Source organism: Bos grunniens, chromosome 6 (assembly GCF_055505025.1).
Source record: "Bos grunniens cultivar Pamir isolate PY7600 chromosome 6, Bosgru_T2T1.0, whole genome shotgun sequence".
In the NCBI taxonomy this organism is placed as follows: domain Eukaryota; kingdom Metazoa; phylum Chordata; class Mammalia; order Artiodactyla; family Bovidae; genus Bos; species Bos grunniens.
The window spans coordinates 81,990,920-82,008,351 of NC_141170.1; the positions used below are offsets into that span (position 1 = coordinate 81,990,920).

A 17,432-nucleotide genomic window follows, 5' to 3' on the forward strand; every position below is an offset into this window, starting at 1 on the left:
GTAAATTCAAGCAATTTTCTTACTCAAGTTCAAAATGGGTCGTAAAGCAGTAAAGACAACTTGCAACACCAACAAGGCATTTGGCCCAGGAACTCCTAAGGAACGCACAGGGCAGAGGTAGTTTAAGAAGATCTGCAAAGGAGACGAGGGCTTGAAGATGATGAGCATGGTGACCAGCCACTGGAAGCTGACAACAACCAACAGAGGATCATCACAGACTGGTGCTACAGAAGGAGCAGGGGCTACTCTCTAGGTGCATTAGTTGTGGCGCCTGGGCTCTAGAGCACAGGCTCAGTAGTTGCGGTGAGTGGGCTTAGTTGCTCTGCGGTTGCTGTTTCAGCAGCAGGGTCAGCCAGAGAACTACGTGAGCTCCACTCCTGTCTTGCCCGCACAGCTTGCAGGGTGACCTCATTTGCTAGTCAAGGAAGAAGTCTCTATAGTCTCACGGGCTTTTGCCCAAACCCATCCTTTGTATCACTTCTTTCCTTCTGTAACATACCTTAGTACATTATGATGTAACTGACTGTCCCTTGTCACTACTTTATCAATAAGGTCAGCTACCCTACCCCAGGGCCTGTTTCACACCTGCTTAGTCCACCTGGTATATCTCACCTGTATCTGTTTCAAAAGAGCATTGTCACCTTATCAACTCAAGAAAAAAAGGAAGTTTTAAATCCCATGGAGTCAATCTGTCAAAAGCAGGTGGGGGGAAGTCCTGTATAGTGTTACTACTTTTACTGAGAGATAAACAACTTTTACTGAGGCCAACTTTTACAGCAGTTTTGTAGAAACTGCAAGTGTTCTGTCAGAAACAAAGATAAGAGTTTGTGAAAGAGAGTTCTTTGATTACACACTGTGTATAGTGAACCTGCTTACTTAATGTCAAGTATCGTATCTAGCAAGCATGCCTTCAAATTTGTTGGGAATTGTAAGTCTTCCCTCTGGCAGGCATCCAAAGCCACAGAGAATGTCATCTGCAACTTGCCAGTCAACAAGAAAGCGTTGGGCTTCCCGGGTGGCTCAGTGGTAAAGAATCTGCCTGCCAATGCAGGAGACACGGATTCTATCCCTGGTCCGGGAAGATCCCACATGCCACGGAGCAACTGAGCCCGTGCACCACAGCTACTGAGCCTGTGCTCTACAGCTCATGTGCCACAACCACTGAAGCCCGCGGGCCTAGAGCCTATGCTCTGCAACAAGAAAAGCCACCATAATGAGAAGCCCACACACTGCAATTAGAAAGTAGCTCCTACTTGCCACAACTTGAGAAAAGCCCTTGCAGCAACAAAGACCCAGCACAGCCAAAAAAACAAAACAGCATTATGTAGTGAAAACTCTGGACATCAGAAGAATTGTCCTCTGATACATATGAACATTCCAGTTCGACATATAACACAATTCAGTCCCAGTTATGCATTATTACACAGTACTTACAATGAATCAGCTCACAGGCCTCTCAACAACAAAATCACTTTTAATTTTTATCTTTGACTACAAGTTCTACAGTTATGTTCAGACACTGTTTACAGGAACACAGATCATGGATATTTTTACACAGGCATTAAGACACCAGCTCTCAGACCATCTACTCCTCTCAGGTAAAGAGGGGAAGGAAGCAGAGAGGGTAAAACTGGCACCAGTAAGCATAAGTTTGTTGCGAGCTTTTTGAGGTAATAGAAAAGTTCTAAAATTAGATCAGTAATGGTTACACAACTCTATAAATTTATGAAAATTCACTGAATTGTACAATTAACATGTGTGGTATCCAAATTTCAATAAAGCAGTTTTAGAGCAGTTTAAAGCCAATCAACAACAACAATATGCTCATTTTATATATTTATTATTATATATAGTATATTATATACATTACATATATATTACATATATTTTTGTGTATATATATATCTGTTGTTGTTCAGTCACTAAGTTACCGACTCTATGACCCCATGGACTGCAGCACCCCAGGTGCCTCTGTCCTCCACTATCTCCCACAGTTTGCTCAAACTCATGTCCATTGGGTCGGTGATGCTATATAACCATTTCATCCTCTGTTGCCCCTTCTCCTCCTGCCTTCAATCTTTTTAGCATCAGGATCTTTTCCAATGAGTCAGCTCCTCGCATCAGATGGCCAAAGTATTGGAGTTTCAGCTTCAGCATCAGTCCTTCCAATGAATATTCAGGGTTTATTTCCTTTAGGATTGACTAGTTTTGATCTCCTTGCAGTTCAAGGGACTCTCAAGTGTCTTCTCTAGCACCACAGTTTGAAAACATATATGTGTATTTATCTATTCATTTAAGACACTTAAGAAATTGTATAAAAACACACTTCCTGTGCCTTCTCATGTACTATCTACCACACTGGAAGCCTATGTGTTAACTTGTGTCATTTTTATATGTATCTCAGAATAAATTTTCCCTTTTCATCTCTGTTTAATCAGAGAAAATCATAAAATTGTAAGATGAACAAAACTTCAAAACCTGAAGCCATTTCTGACTACTAGTCTCTGAATCAGATTTTTCTCAATACTGCACAACCCAATTTAGAAATAAATTTATTTCAGAGACTTTCTACAACTATAAAAAATTACACAACATCTCTGTGCTCATCAAAAATACTGCTTATACTAACTTCCTAATAAGTAAATATATAAATTTTAACATTTAAAAATACATTTTTAAAATATTGAAGTTGTGCATCCATTCTTAATTTTAAAAAATGTTTCTATTGCTAAAACAAACAAAAAGGAGCTAAACTCTCCTGGGCCACAGGTGGCACAAAAAGATCAAGCTTAACTACAGTTTTACTAGTATGGTGATTAGAAATAAGTTTAAAAGAATACTTTATTATTGTCCTCTGAGGCTCCCATGAAGGTAGATGAGATTTTACTTAGACAACAAAGTTTTGGGATTTTTTTTTTTTCTGACATCAAAGTTTTAACTTCAAAAAACATTAAAAAATAAAAAACTCAGGTTTCCATTTCTTCCTTTACCCAACATTTCTTAGAAACCTGGAATGCTCTTTCCTGCTTCCTCTTTCCTCTGGGCTGAAATTCAAACAGGACTGGCATTCCTAATAGCTATCACTATCATGGACAGTGAGATGACTCAGAATAGAAACCACAGATAGCAAAGTAAAAAGATAGAAGGAATGTGAGTTCCTGAAACCAGGAAATTGGTATACTGTCTCTGGAATGCTTACCTCTGGATTTTTTGAACATGAGAGACAAACATCTACATAATCAGAGAAAATCATAAAATTGTAAGATGAATGAGACAATATAACGACTGTTTTATACCACAGTCATACAACTAAACTCAAAAGAGCACACTGAGATCAGAATGGTGCTACAGAGGGAGCAATAGGCCCAAAGCCCTCAGACTGGAAGTGCTTGGCATCTCCATGGACCAGCAAGGTAAACAGGCTAGGGCATCTGTAATGGGAAAGAGAATGTTAGGAGACAGGGTGACGGCTGATGGGGAGGCAGATGGTGTAGGGCCTAGTGGCTCACTGGGTCTTTGAGCTTTTATTTAAATGTAGAAAACCAGTGGAGTGTTTCAAGAAGAAAAGTGACTTGTTTGATTTATATTTTTAAAGAATTTCTTTGTAGAAAATAGACAGATGTCAATGCATTAAATCCTCATGGTAGGTACATAACTATTTATTACAGTATGCTCATATTTTTATGTGTGCTGTGCTCAGTCACTTCAGTTGTGTCCGACTCTTTGTGAACCTGTGGACTGCAGCCCACCAGGCTCCTATGTCCATGGGATTCTCCAGGAGAGAATACCGGAGTGGGTTGCCATGCCTTCCTCCAGGGGATCTTCCCGACCCAGGGATAGAACTGGCGCATCCTTATCTCCTTCATTGCAGGCGGATTCTTTACCACTGAACCACCAGGGAAGCCCATTTATTACAATATGCTCTATATTTTTATTTGTTTAAAATATTCTACTACTGATTTTAAAAATAAAAGTCAACTACTTTCCTGGCAAAAAAGGAGGGGTTTATCTGGGTGTAGCAGAGAATTACAATTTGGGACAAACAACTCATGGCAGAAACCATAGGCAAGCCCAATGAACAAAGGAAAGAAACATTACTTTAAAAAAGAAACATGGAGAAAAGAGGGGATGTTGCAAGAGGTTGTTTTGAATCAAAGTCCCTTGGAGAAAAGTGAGAGTTCAGAGTGATGATGGTTTCTCACTGACTGAGTTGCTAGGAAGTGGATTTCCTCTAGGAGGCATGATACACATCTTTTCCTGGAGATGCTATGTATACTTTTTCCTTTTGGAGACTATAAATGATGAGTTTTTGTTAATGCTTCCATTGGCATTTCTTCCTGTAATGGATGTGGAGTTGTCCTGCATGAAAGCTCTCCCTTCTGGCCTCCCAGCTTCATTTTTAGTGTCAGTCAGTTCAGCCACTCAGTTATGTCCGACTCTTTGTGACCCCATGGACTGCAACACGCCAGGCCTCCCTGTCTACCACCAACTCCTGGAATTTACTCAAATTCATGTCCATTGAGTCAGTGATGCCATCCAACCATCTTATCCTCTGTCATCCCCTTCTCCTCCGACCTTCAATCTTTCCCAGCATCAGGGTCTTTACCGATGAGTCAGCTCTTCGCATCAGGTGGCCAAAGTATTGGAGTTTCAGCTTCAGTGTCAGTCCTTCCAATGAATATTCAGCTGATTTCCTTTAGGATGGACAGGTTGGATCTCCTTGCAGTCCAAAGGACTCTCACGAGTCTCCTCCAACACCACAGTTCAAAACCATCAATTCTCAGGCACTCAGCTTTCTTTATATTCCAACTCTCACAACCATACATGACTACTGGAAAAACCTCATTTTAGCGAGGTTTTACTTATTAATTTTCATACCAGGTTATACAATTTCATGGAAAGCTTCGCACAGTCACCTTTATTAACTTGCCAAAGCTAAAGAGGAACCACTGATAACTAGTATTAGAGTAACCTGTCAGAAAAACTAATGTGTTAACACAAGGGTTTGTTCTATTAATAAATAGAAACTAAAACTGGTCTAAGATAGTGTATGGAGGCCTCAGAGAATACTACGTTCAAATTCTGTCTCTGGATTTTATTAATTGTGTGGATGAGCTTGAATAAATCATTTAACCTTCCTAATCTACCAAAGTGTAATCATCTTTATCTCTGAAGATTTTGTGAGGATGAAGTTTTTAGCCAATTTTCTGGCATAGAAGAATCATGTTCTATGATAAATGATAAATCACATCTTCTATGATTTATCACCTTCTATGATTGCCAGGAGAAATACCAATAACCTCAGATATGCAGATGACACCACCCTTATGGCAGAAAGTGAAGAGGAACTAAAAAGCTTCTTGATGAAAGGGAAAGAGGAGAGTGAAAAAGTTGGCTTAAAGCTCAACATTCAGAAAACGAAGATCATGGCATCCAATCCCATCACTTCATGGCAAATAGATGGGGAAACAGTGGCTGACTTTATTTTTCTGGGCTCCAAAATCACTGCAAATGGTGATTGCAGCCATGAAATTAAAAGATGCTTACTCCTTGGAAGGAAAGTTATGACCAACCTAGACTGCATATTAAAAAGCAGAGACATTACTTTGCCAACAAAGGTCCATCTAGTCAAGGCTATGGTTTTTCCAGTGGTCATGTATGGATGTGAGAGTTGGACTGTGAAGAAAGCTGAGCGTCGAAGAATTGATGCTTTTGAAATGTGGTGCTGAAGAAGGCTCTTGAGAGTCCCTTGGACTGCAAGGAGATCCAACCAGTCCATCCTAAAGGAGAGCAGTCCTGGGTGTTCACTGGAAGGACTGATGCTAAGGCTGAAACTCCAGTACTTTGGCCACCTCATGCAAAGAGTTGACTCATTGGAAAAGACCCTGGGAGGGATTGGGGGCAGGAGGAGAAGGGGACGACAGAGGATGAGATGGCTGGATGGCATCACCGACTCGATGCACATGAGTTTGGATGAACTCCGGGAGTTGGTGATGGACAGGGAGGCCTGGTATGCTGCGATTCATGGGGTTGCAAAGAGTCAGACATGACTGAGCGACTGAACTGAACTGATGATAAATGATAAGCCATGTCTTTATCGTTACTAGTCACAATTATTAGAGTTTGAGAATATTTAACTACATTTTCAACGTTAGAGCAGGGCAACATGAAACACCCAGTTCCTAAAGATGTTTTCCTCTGTCATAGGTTGAGACAGCTGACACAAGCATTTTCCATTACTTGGATGAAACATCTCTCAAGCGTATACACTTATCTTTACTCTCATACCCAGAAGTGACTGTATAGGTGACCTGAGTACTTCTGTCATAGGAAGGAGTGTCCCTTAAGAGAATCAATTAATTATCATTCTGATTCAAGCTGATCACCTCAGCTTCTTGAGTTTAACTGTCATGAATCAGCAACTATGAGTTCCAACCTAGCATAAGTACACAGTGAAAAGATCCAATTTCTGAGCCTGCAAAGTGAAGCCAGCATCTTAACTAAGTTGTTCTTACCTCAGTACAGTTTAGTACTGGGGTCTAGGGCAGGCTACCACAGAATATGCCTCAATGGCATGATGATTACACTGAATTAAAGTTCCATGAAAAACAGCTGGTGGGAAAAAATATTTTAAAAAACCTCAGACCTTCCTCTTTCTCCCTTCAGTGGGAAATGAATCTCCTCCATGAACGTTCCCTCCCTATACCAGGAAAATAGAAAGCAGTCTTGTCAAGAGAGTTGGGGAATTTGAGGCTAAGTTATTTCTTCATTAATCTGATACCCCATGCATAAACCCAATTGTTTTGTTAAATCTTTGCAAATAGTTATTTCTTGGTCTTTATATATCAACAGCCTGCTTCAGTTGCTTTAGGCGGTCCCATTTCTAGAGACCTTCATGCATACAAATTAAATTGTTTTATTCTCTTGTTAATCTGTCTTGTGTCAATTCAGTTATTAGACCAGTAAAAAGAGCTCAAGAAATTTCCCCTTCCCCAATACTACCAAGTACTAATTATTGCTGCTTGAGCATCAATTAATCATTTGGTAACCAATTCAGACATAGAAACACATCAAAAAAAAATGTGTTTGCCATCACTGTTGAGGACAGAAATTGGCATTTAAAACCATTCATCACAAACCACAAGAAGCTCAGAGAACACCAGGGAGAATAAATGTCAAGTAAACTACACCTGGACATGTCATATTCAAACTGCAGAAAATCAAAGACAAAGAAAACAATCTTGAAAGAGGCCATAGGAAAAGAGCATCTTACTAAAGAACTCTTAAAACTCAATACTAAGACAACAAACTTGTAATGCAGGAGATGCAGGTTTGATCCCTAAGTCAGGAAGATTCCCTGAAGAAGGTCATAGCAACCCACTCCAGTATTCTTGCCTGGGAAATCCCATGGACAGAGGAGCCTGGCAGGCTATAGTCCATGGAGTTGCAAAAGAGTCAGAGATAACAGCAACAACAACAACAAAACAACAACAACAACAACAACAACAACAAAGAGAACAAACCACATTAAAAAATGGACCAAACACCTGAACAAACATCTCACCAAAGAGGATATATACACAGGCAGCAAATAAGCATATGAAGAGATGTTCTACATCATGTCATTATGGAAGTGCAAATTAAAACAAGAATGAGATACCGTTACACACCTATTAAAAAGGCCAAACTCCAGCACATTCTCTAGCAGTCCAGTGGTTGGGACTCAGCTCTTTCACTGCCAGGGACTGGTTTCAATCCCTGGTCAGGGAACTAAGATCCTGCTCACATCAGGTGGCCAAAAAAAAAAAAAAAAAGTCAAACTCTAAAACAATATCAAATGCTGTACAGGAACTTTCATTCATTGCTGGTGGAAATTCACACTGATACAGCCACTTTAGAAGACTGTCACAGTTTCTTATAAAATTAAACATACCCTTACCACCAGATCTAGCAATCACATTCCTCAGTATTTACCCAAATGAGCTGAAAAGTTAAGTCCTCACCAAAACTCGAACACAGATGATTAGAGCAGCTGTAGTTATTAACTGTCAAAACCTGGAAGCAACCAAGATATCCTTCAATTGGTTAACGGATAAATAAACTGTGGTACAACTGGACAATGAAATATTATTCAGTGTCAAAAAGAAAGGAGCTATCAAACCATGAAAAGACAAGGAGGAAACTTCAATGCATATTACTAAGTCAAAGAAGCCACTATGTAAAGGCTACATACTGTATGATTCCAACTACATGACACTCAGGGAAAGGTAAAAGTATGCAGACAGTAAAAAGTCAGTGGTTGCCAGGTGCAGTGAGACAGGGAAGAATGTGGAGCACAGAGGATTTTTAGGGCAGGGCAACCTTTCTGTGTGACCCTACAGTGATGGCTGCATTTGTCAGAGTCTATGGACACATAAAATGTCCACCACCAAGAGTAAACCCTAATGTAAACGATGGACTTGGGGAGACGATGAATCCGTGTAGGTTCACTGATTGGAACAAATGAACCACTCTGGTGGGGGCTATTGATAATGGAGGAGAGTACGTTTGGGGTAGTGAGCAGAGGATATATGGAAAATCTGTCTATCTTCCATTCAATTTTGCTGTGAACCTACAACTGTTTTCTTTTTTTTTAATATATTAAAAAATTAGGGGAAAAATTACTTTGAAAGTTGTGACTACATAGGTAAAACCATAACACATATCCAGTATTGATAGCTCATGGTGAACGATGACGGATTCACGATCTCCAAAGATGATTTAGCTTTGGGACCAGGGACCGGGCTTGATCACTCAAGAGCATTGTGTAGCAGAGTTTTATTAAAGTGAAAAAGGGACAGAGAAAGCTTCTGACACAGACATCAAAAGGGTGATGGAGAGTGCCCCACTTGCTAGTCTTAGAAAAGGGAGTTATATACTTTTTCAATAAATCAAAAGAATGTTTCAAGGTTGTAAAGATCTTACTAGACCCACTCCCACAATTTACATTTTAAGATGACAGGATTAGAACTAACAATAGAAAGATCTTACCAGACCCACTCCCATAATACACATTTTAAGATAAAGATTAGTCAGAAGGTTCTTGTTAAGGAGAAATATGTCTTTTGAGCATGATACATTGTTATATTGACTAAGACATATAGAAAAAAACATTTGCCCTTTTCTCCTTGAGAGTCCCAGACCCTTTTCTCCTCCTCCCAGACTTCTTATCAACCTGCCTAGGAACTGACTCTCAGTATTCTAATAAATATTCTAAAAAACTGTTGTCTTAAAAGATAGCAACAATATGAAAGAATGAAGAATTCCTTTAAGTTCAAAAAGCTTTAAATTTAGACCAAAATAACAATTACATTAAGGTCTCTCTCTCCCACAATTTTTTTTTTTAAAAAAGCCTTTTTTTTAAAAAGCCTTTTCCAGTCAATGCTTAACCTAGGGTAAATTGTAGACTTCAGTCAGCAATCAGAAGAATTAGCTAATATATAACCTAAATGCAGGGACATGATAACAACTCATTTTAAAGTTACCTAATCAACTACGATTCATGGTCAGGGCAAGGAGTCAACCTCTGCAGAAATCTCCAGTTCCAGGTCAGGCTACCTTACTAGCTTAGTGTTAAGAGTGATATAGTTTCCTTAGTGTTAAAGCATCTTTTATTCTAGGAAGGATTGGGAGTAATCACAGAAATGTTTAAGATAATCAGATCTATGTTAATACTTTGATATTAAAGAATTTTTGTGTCTTGTTTATACATAAAAAAAGAAATTTTATATATTTACATTATTTAATAGAATTTGACCCATTAGAGTATAAGATCAATCTTGTCTGTCCAATTTCAAGTATGTAATTAAATAAGTGATTTAGGCTTTTGATTTAAAGTTGAAATCCTACTGTTTGTAGAAAATAATAGGATATTTAAAAGAACTACAGTTTATTGTATTTATAATTTCAATTATTTGCTTCATATGCATTATTTGAGCAATTGGGAAAACTTAGTTTGTTAAATTAGAAAATAGAAGTAACACAGCAGGTCTGAGTCTGCTATCCTTAGAAAGGCCTGCTCTCAAGATTGGCCCTTGGTTGGGATTTGGAAGTTAAGTCACCGAGTATTCTCATGCAACAGTTAACTGATAAGGATGGTTCACTTTGCCTAAACTGGTTGTGCAAGCAATATGGTTTATGCAGAATGCCTGCTCACCTTCTGGGAGTATGGAATTCTGGTTCATGCTAGGCAGAGCATGAATGCCTACATACTCAGCTCCCAAGAAAAACCTTGGGCTCTAGTTTTTCCCTAGTGGTTTCCCCAGGCCAAAATACTGCACACCAGAACAAGGACCTACTGCACAGCATGGGGAACTCTACTCAATACTCTGAAATAACCTACCTGGGAAAAAAATCTTAAAATGAATGGATTATATGTATATGAGTAACTGAATCATTTTGCCACACACATAAAACTAATGAAACATTGTAAATAAACTATACTCCAAAATAAAATTAACATTTAAAAAATACTGCACACATGTTGCAGAGTTTCTATTGCTGGGGGAACAGCATGTACTGTGTGACCCCTTGTGAGAGCAGAAAAGCATAAGAGAGCTTATAGATGGCGTCCTCCAGACTCGGCCTTTGTCTTTCCCTTACTATCTGTGTATCTTTACTATGTTCCTGTAATAAATCTTAGCTATGAGTAGACCTATACATTGAGTTCTATAAATCCTTCCAGTGAATCTGAAGGTGACGGTAGTCTAGGGGTCTCCCAACACACTAGAGAAATTGAATATTTTTCCTCCACATACAAAGTATTTGGAAGTGTTAAATTAACTAAGTTTATAAATTAGATCAAACACCATTGAAAGATCTATTAGAAGTAAATAATAAAATCTGCTAGACTTATAAATAGAGCAAGAGCATTGGTAAATTGAATTTATAGACTTAAGGAAAACTAGAGGTTTGAATTTACAACTTTGATCGCCAAATATTAATTTCTAAAACTCGAGTAAACTTTTGAAGAGGTCTTTCAGCCCCTCTCCCCAAAAGTCCCTTGAGGGGATCAAAATAGTTCATATTTAGTATATCTCATCAGCCCATAGCAGGCTGCTTGTCCTGGTCTCAGTGGAAGAAGAGCATTTGTTCAAATCAACCACAGTTTCATGTCACTTAGATTCCGGTTAAAAAGGAGCCTAGGATCCAGCCTTGTTTATACCACTTACTAGTTAACCACATTACACCACCTCACTTACAGAATCTGCTTCTAATGGTGATATTAAAATACAACTTTTATAAAAGCACCAGTAGGTAGGGAGTCCAACTGGCCTCATGTAATAGCTGGTAACTCCATGGTGTTAAAGACCCAGGATAAGTTAATAAAAATTATCCTTTTAATATACTTTAAAACCTTTGACAGATTTCCCCATTGGGTGATGAAGAGTGTGGCAGGAGTCTCCACTAGAGCATCATGCCTGACACTGCTAGAGTCCATGGGGTTGCAAAGAGTCAGACATGACTGAGTGACTAAGCACAGCACGGCAGTAAACACAGTAAATACTAATAAATGAATGAAGGAGCTAATGATTTAGTTGAGGGGACAAGATAAAAGCATCCCAAAGTGAAGTGATAATATGAGACAGTGCTTCTGAAGACATACAAGAGAAAGTAAGTGAAAAGTGGCCAAATTAATGGAAGTGAGATTAAGCATTAAGATCTCAAAGTAAGAGATGGCTGCAGGCTACAGGGGTCAGAAAAGCTTCACGGAGGCAGCTTGTCTTAAAAAATCTTGGCCTTGAAAAATACATTAGATTTGAAGATGTAAGAATGGGGAAAGGTCTGAGAAGTAAGAGTGTGCCAAAAGATGAAAGTGAGATGATAAGAAAATAACAGAGATGATAGTGAGATGCAAGTTAACTCTCTCGCACTGCAGCCCAGATCTTTAAAAAAGAGGAGAGGGAAGGACTTCTCTGGTGGTCCAGTGGCTAAGACTCCATGCTCCCAAGGCAGGTGGCTCGAGTTCCATCCCTGGTCAAGGAACTGAAAGCCACATGCCACAATTAAGGCCTCTCGCAGCCAAATAAATAAATGTTTTTTAAAAAGAAGAGTGGGGAACAGCCTCTAAGCCCCAGGTTGTGATGCCATGTTTCTCAGGCTCAGAAATTTGGACTTGATTCTTTCCACAGGGAGAACAATGAATGGTTTTTCAACAGTAATGATAGGTGAAATAGTTTGGTGGCTCTGGAATAAAGATTATACTAGGGATAAGGTGTAGGAGGGTTTAGGTTGGATTAAAGGAGTGAGCATTGTTGGCAGAGAATACAGTAGCTAGAAAACAGCCCAAAAATAAAGTAATAAAGGGCTAAACTCAGTCATATTTCTTAAGCATTGTAAAGGAAGAAGTGATGGGATAGATGATCACATCCAAAGGAAAGATAAGAGTATGTTTGTGAAAGTGAAGGAGGGGAGTAAATTTTCAGAATCAAGTATGTATCTGTGCATTGTTTATATTTTCATATTTTCTTTTTATACCAAATGAGTTGGAATTAGCATGTATATCAGAAGGTAGTGTGAAAAGAAAAGTTTAGACCCCTACTTTTCCAAGAGAGAAAAGAACATTTGCAACTCAAAATGTAATTGGAATGCATGCCCAAAAGGTTTAATGTTTATGTATTTTAATATTAGAATCTTGGTTTTGCCAAACAAAGCTCAGAGAGAGTCAAGCAACTCATATCTAGAGGGATAATGCACACAGCGATAAACTGGTATATTGCAATCTGCTGAGGTCTCGGGAAGATTTTTCAAGACTTTGTAGAAAAGAGCCCAAGACACAAACAACTTTGGTGATTGTGTTTCAGGAAAGGGGACAGGCTGTCTGGTTCTCTGCCAGTGCAAGTTGAAGGAAATAGATTTGGGGGCCATTTCCTAATGTGTCCCAACTGGTAGACGTGCTTCAGGAAAGGGTGAAGAGCCCCTGGCCAAAGAGGAAGCACCTTTAAGAAAACAAAGCCAAAACAAAGAACTGGCAGCACTCTTAAGAAGCTGAGTAGCACTGTTTAGGCCAGCCTGGCCTTCCTGTTCCATGGAATCACAAACATATTCTGTATTTAACTGACAAATTTTATAGCAGCTTAAGATCTGGATTTCAAGCTTATTTCCATATAGCACCAACTACTCTTAAAATTATGAAATCAAATATTCCTATCAGCATCCTAATCCTTTAAAACCATGCAATTATTCATTCTATTATGGAGAGAATAAAAAGTTTTTCACCAAAAGCAAACAAAGTCCTCTATTCCTTCAAAATACTGTCAATCACCCCCTTAATTTGTAGGCAGCAGAACAAATACAATAAAATGTCACTTTCTTGTTCTGCCAAAGAGGCCAACAGATCCAGAACCTAAAAGGTACTGAAGATGTAACAAAACTACTGCAGACTCATGATACATGTGGCAACTGTGGCTGAACAACTTCATGCTCACACTGCTGATTCCTGACCATCTATAGCAAAATCATCCTTTGTACCCAAATGGTACACTGAGAAATATAATCAATACCTGTTATTCTTGCAGCAGAGGACTGGCTTGCTTGAATTCTTTCTAGGTAGAGTATGTTGGGCCTTTCAGAAACAAACAATCCTTTCCTACTTGAAGAGAAGAAAATGATAGAAAAATAGAAGCTCTGCAAAGTGATTAAGGAAATATGTAATTATCTTTATTCAGTTATATTCTCTTTTCAGGAACAGAAATTCTTTTGGTCTAGCGGCTGCTTTAGGGCTTTCTGGCCCCAAAACAAAGTATTTCTTGGTAATCTATAAAGATTCCCAAGTGGTACCATGATAAAGAATCTGCCTGCCAGTACAGGAGGTGCAAGAGATGTGGGTTCGAACCCTGGGTCAGGAAGATACCCTGGAGAAGGAAATGGCAACCTACCTCAATATTCTTCCTTGGAAAATCTGATGGACAGAGGAGCCTGGAGGGCTAAAGTCCAAGGGTTCCAAGAGTTGGACACGACTTTGAGAGTAAAACAACAACAATTTCACTTTTGGGGATCTAACGTAAATGGTACTACGTCTTTAATGTTCACCGCTAGTATATAGGAAAGTGGTTGACTTTTGTATATTAACATTGTTCTGCAGCCTTGCTATATCATTTACTAGTTCTAGTTTTTATTGTGTTGTTGTTGTTGTTGCTATTGCTTATTTGTTTGGATTTTCTACATAGACAATTATGTGATTTGCAACCCAAAACTGTTTTATCCCTTCCTAAATGCCATGACTTCTTGTCTTATTGCATCGCTAGGACTTCCAGTGTGATCTTGAAAGTGTGAGAGAGATCATCCTTGCCTTGCTCCTGATCTTAGTGAGAAAGCTCTTTTCTTACCAGAAGTATGAAGTTGACTGTAGGCTTTTTGTAGATTTCTTTACCAAGTTGAGGGAGTCCTCCTCTATTCCTGGTTTGACAAGAGTCCTTAATCATGAATCCATACTGCATTTTAGCAATTTTTTTTATCATCTTTTGATATGATCACAAATTTTTTTTTCCTGTGGCCTGTCAATGTGACAGATTACAAAAATTCAGTTCAAATGTTGAACCAGCCCTGCATACCTGAAATGGAGGCCATATTGTGTGCAATTTTGAATGAATAATCCCAAGAGAATGCACTTGTCATGGTAAACACCCTCTTCCAAAACACAAGAGATGACTCTACACATGGAAATCACCAGACGGTCAATACCAAAATCAGACTGATTATATTCTTTGCAGCTGAAGATGGAGAACCTCTATACAATGAGCAAAAACAAAACCAGGAGCTGACTGTGGCTCAGATCATGAGTTACTTATTGCAAAATTCAGACTTAAATTGAAGAAAGTAGGGAAAACCACTGAGCCATTCAGGTATGACCTAAATCAAATCCCTTATGTACATACACTGGAGATGATGAATAGATTCAAGGGATTAGATCTGGTAGACAGAGGGACACGGAGAACTGAAGAACTATGGACAGAACTATGGACATTGTACAGGAGGCAGTGATCAAGACCATCCCCAAGAAAAACAAATGCAAAAAGGCAAAATGGTAGTCTGACAAGGCCTTACAAATAGCTGTGAAAAGAAGAGAAGTGAAAGGAAAAGGAGAAAATGAAAGATATATTCATCTGATCGCAGAGTTCCAAAGAGTAGCAAGGAGAGATAAGAAAGCCTTCCTAAGCAATCAATGCAAAGAAATCGAGGAAAACAATAGAATGGGAAAGACTAGAGATCTCTTCAGGAAAATCAAAGATACCAAGGGAACATTTCATGCAAAGATGGGCTCAATAAAGGACAGAAATGGTATGGACCTAACAGAAGTAGAAGATATTAAGAAGAGGTGGTAAGAATACACAGAAGAACTATACATAAAAGATCTTCACGACCCAGATAATCACGATGGTGTGATCACTCACCTAGAGCCAGACATCTTGGAATGTGAAGTCAAGTGGGCCTTAGAAAGCATCACTATGAACAAAGCTAGTGGAGGTGATGAAATTCCAGTTGAGCTATTTCAAATCCTGAAAGATGATGCTGTGAAAGTGCTGCACTCAATATGCCAGCAAATTTGGAAAACTCATCAGTGGCCACAGGACTGGAAAAGGTCAGTTTTCATTCCAATCCCCAAAAAAGGCAATGCCAAATAATGCTCAAACTACCACACAATTGCACTCATCTTACACACTAGCAAAGCAATGCTCAAAATTCTCCAAGCCAGGCTTCAACAGTACATAAACCGAGAACTTCCAGATGTTCGAGCTGGATTTAGAAAAGGCAGAGGAACCAGAGATCAAATTGCCAACATCTGTCTAGTTGGATCATAGAAAAAGCAAGACAGTTCCAGAAAAACATCTATTTCTTCTTTATTGGCTATTCTAAAGCCTTTGACTGTATGGATCACAACAAATTGTGGAACATTCTTAAAGAGATGGGAATACTAGACCACCTCACCTGCCTCCTGAGAAATCTGTATGCAGGTCAGGAAGCAACAGAACTGGACATGGAACAACAGACTGGTTCCAAATTGGGAAAGGTGTACGTCAAGGCTGTATATTGTCACCCTGGCTTACTTAACTTATATGTAGAGTACTTCAAGTAAAATACTGGGCTGGATGAAGCACAAGCTGGAATCAATATTGCTGGGAGAAATATCAATAACCTCAGATATGCAGATGACACCACCTTTATAGCAGAAAGCAAAGAAGAACTAAAAAGCCTCTTGAAGAAAGTAAAAGAGGAGAGTGGAAATGGTTGGCTTATAGCTCAACATTCAAAAAACTAAGATCATGCATCCAGTCCCATCATTTCATGGTAGATAGATGAAACAATATACTTTATTTTGAGGGGCTTGAAAATCACTGCAGCTGGTGACAGCAGCCATGAAATTAAAAGAAACTTACTCCTTGGAAGGAAAGTTATGACCAACCTAGACAGCATATTAAAAAGCAGAGACATTACTTTGCCAACAAAGGTCTGTCTAGTCAAAGCTTTGGTTTTTCCAGTAGTCATGTACAGATGTCAGAGTTGGACTATAAAGAAAGCTGAGCGCTGAAGAATTGATGCTTTTGAACTGTGGTGTTGGAGGAGACTCCTGAGAGTCCCTTGGACTGCAAGATCAAACCAGTCCATCCTAAAGGAGATCAGTCCTGAATATTCATTGGAAGGACTGATGTTAAAGCTGAAACTGCAATACTTTGGCCACCTGATGCAAAGAACTGACTCATTGGAAAAGACCCTAATGCTGGAAAAGACTGAAGGTGGGAGGAGAAGGGGACAACAGAGGATAAGATAGTTGGATGGCATCACTGACTCAATGGACATGAGTTTGAGCAAACTCCAGGAGTTGGTGATGGACAGGGAGGCCTGGAGTGCTGCAGTCCATGGGGTCGCAAAGAGTCGGACACGACTGAGCAACTGAACTGAACTGAACTGAACACAGAGTAAGAATCAGTCCTGCAGTGCTTGCTTCAGCAGCACATATACTAAAACTGGAACGATACAGAGAAGATTTGCATGGCCCCTGCACAAGGATGACACGCAAATTCGTGAAGCGTTCCATATTTTTTGGACTCTGTTGCAGAGGAGAGGGTGGGAAGATTTGGGAGAATGGCATTGAAACATGCATAATATCATGTATGAAACGAGTTGCCAGTCCAGGTTCGATGCACGATACTGGATGCTTGGGGCTAGTGCACTGGGACGACCCAGAGGGATGGTATGGAGAGGGAGGAGGGAGGAGGGTTCAGGATGGGGAACACATGTATACCTGTGGCGGATTCATTTTGATATTTGGCAAAACTAATACAATTTGTAAAGTTTAAAAAAAAAAAAAAAAAAGAATCAGTCCTACAAAAGTGCCCCAGTTCACCAGCTGCAAGTCCCAGGTTTCCAGCTACAAATCAGGTGTTCCCACCATT

At 39.3% G+C, this 17,432-nt stretch overlaps 1 protein-coding gene and 1 non-coding gene across 15 annotated transcripts in view; one reads left to right on the forward strand and one right to left on the reverse strand.

Annotated features, from left to right (window-relative positions):
• Positions 1-17,432, reverse strand: part of ABCG2 (ATP binding cassette subfamily G member 2 (JR blood group)) — a 137,774-nt gene that overhangs the window by 94,286 nt on the left and 26,056 nt on the right. The gene's annotated exons all lie outside the window — the stretch shown is intronic.
• On the forward strand, positions 16,974-17,080 carry LOC147370942 (U6 spliceosomal RNA). The gene has a single exon (XR_015166312.1). It is a non-coding gene; the product is annotated as a U6 spliceosomal RNA (small nuclear RNA).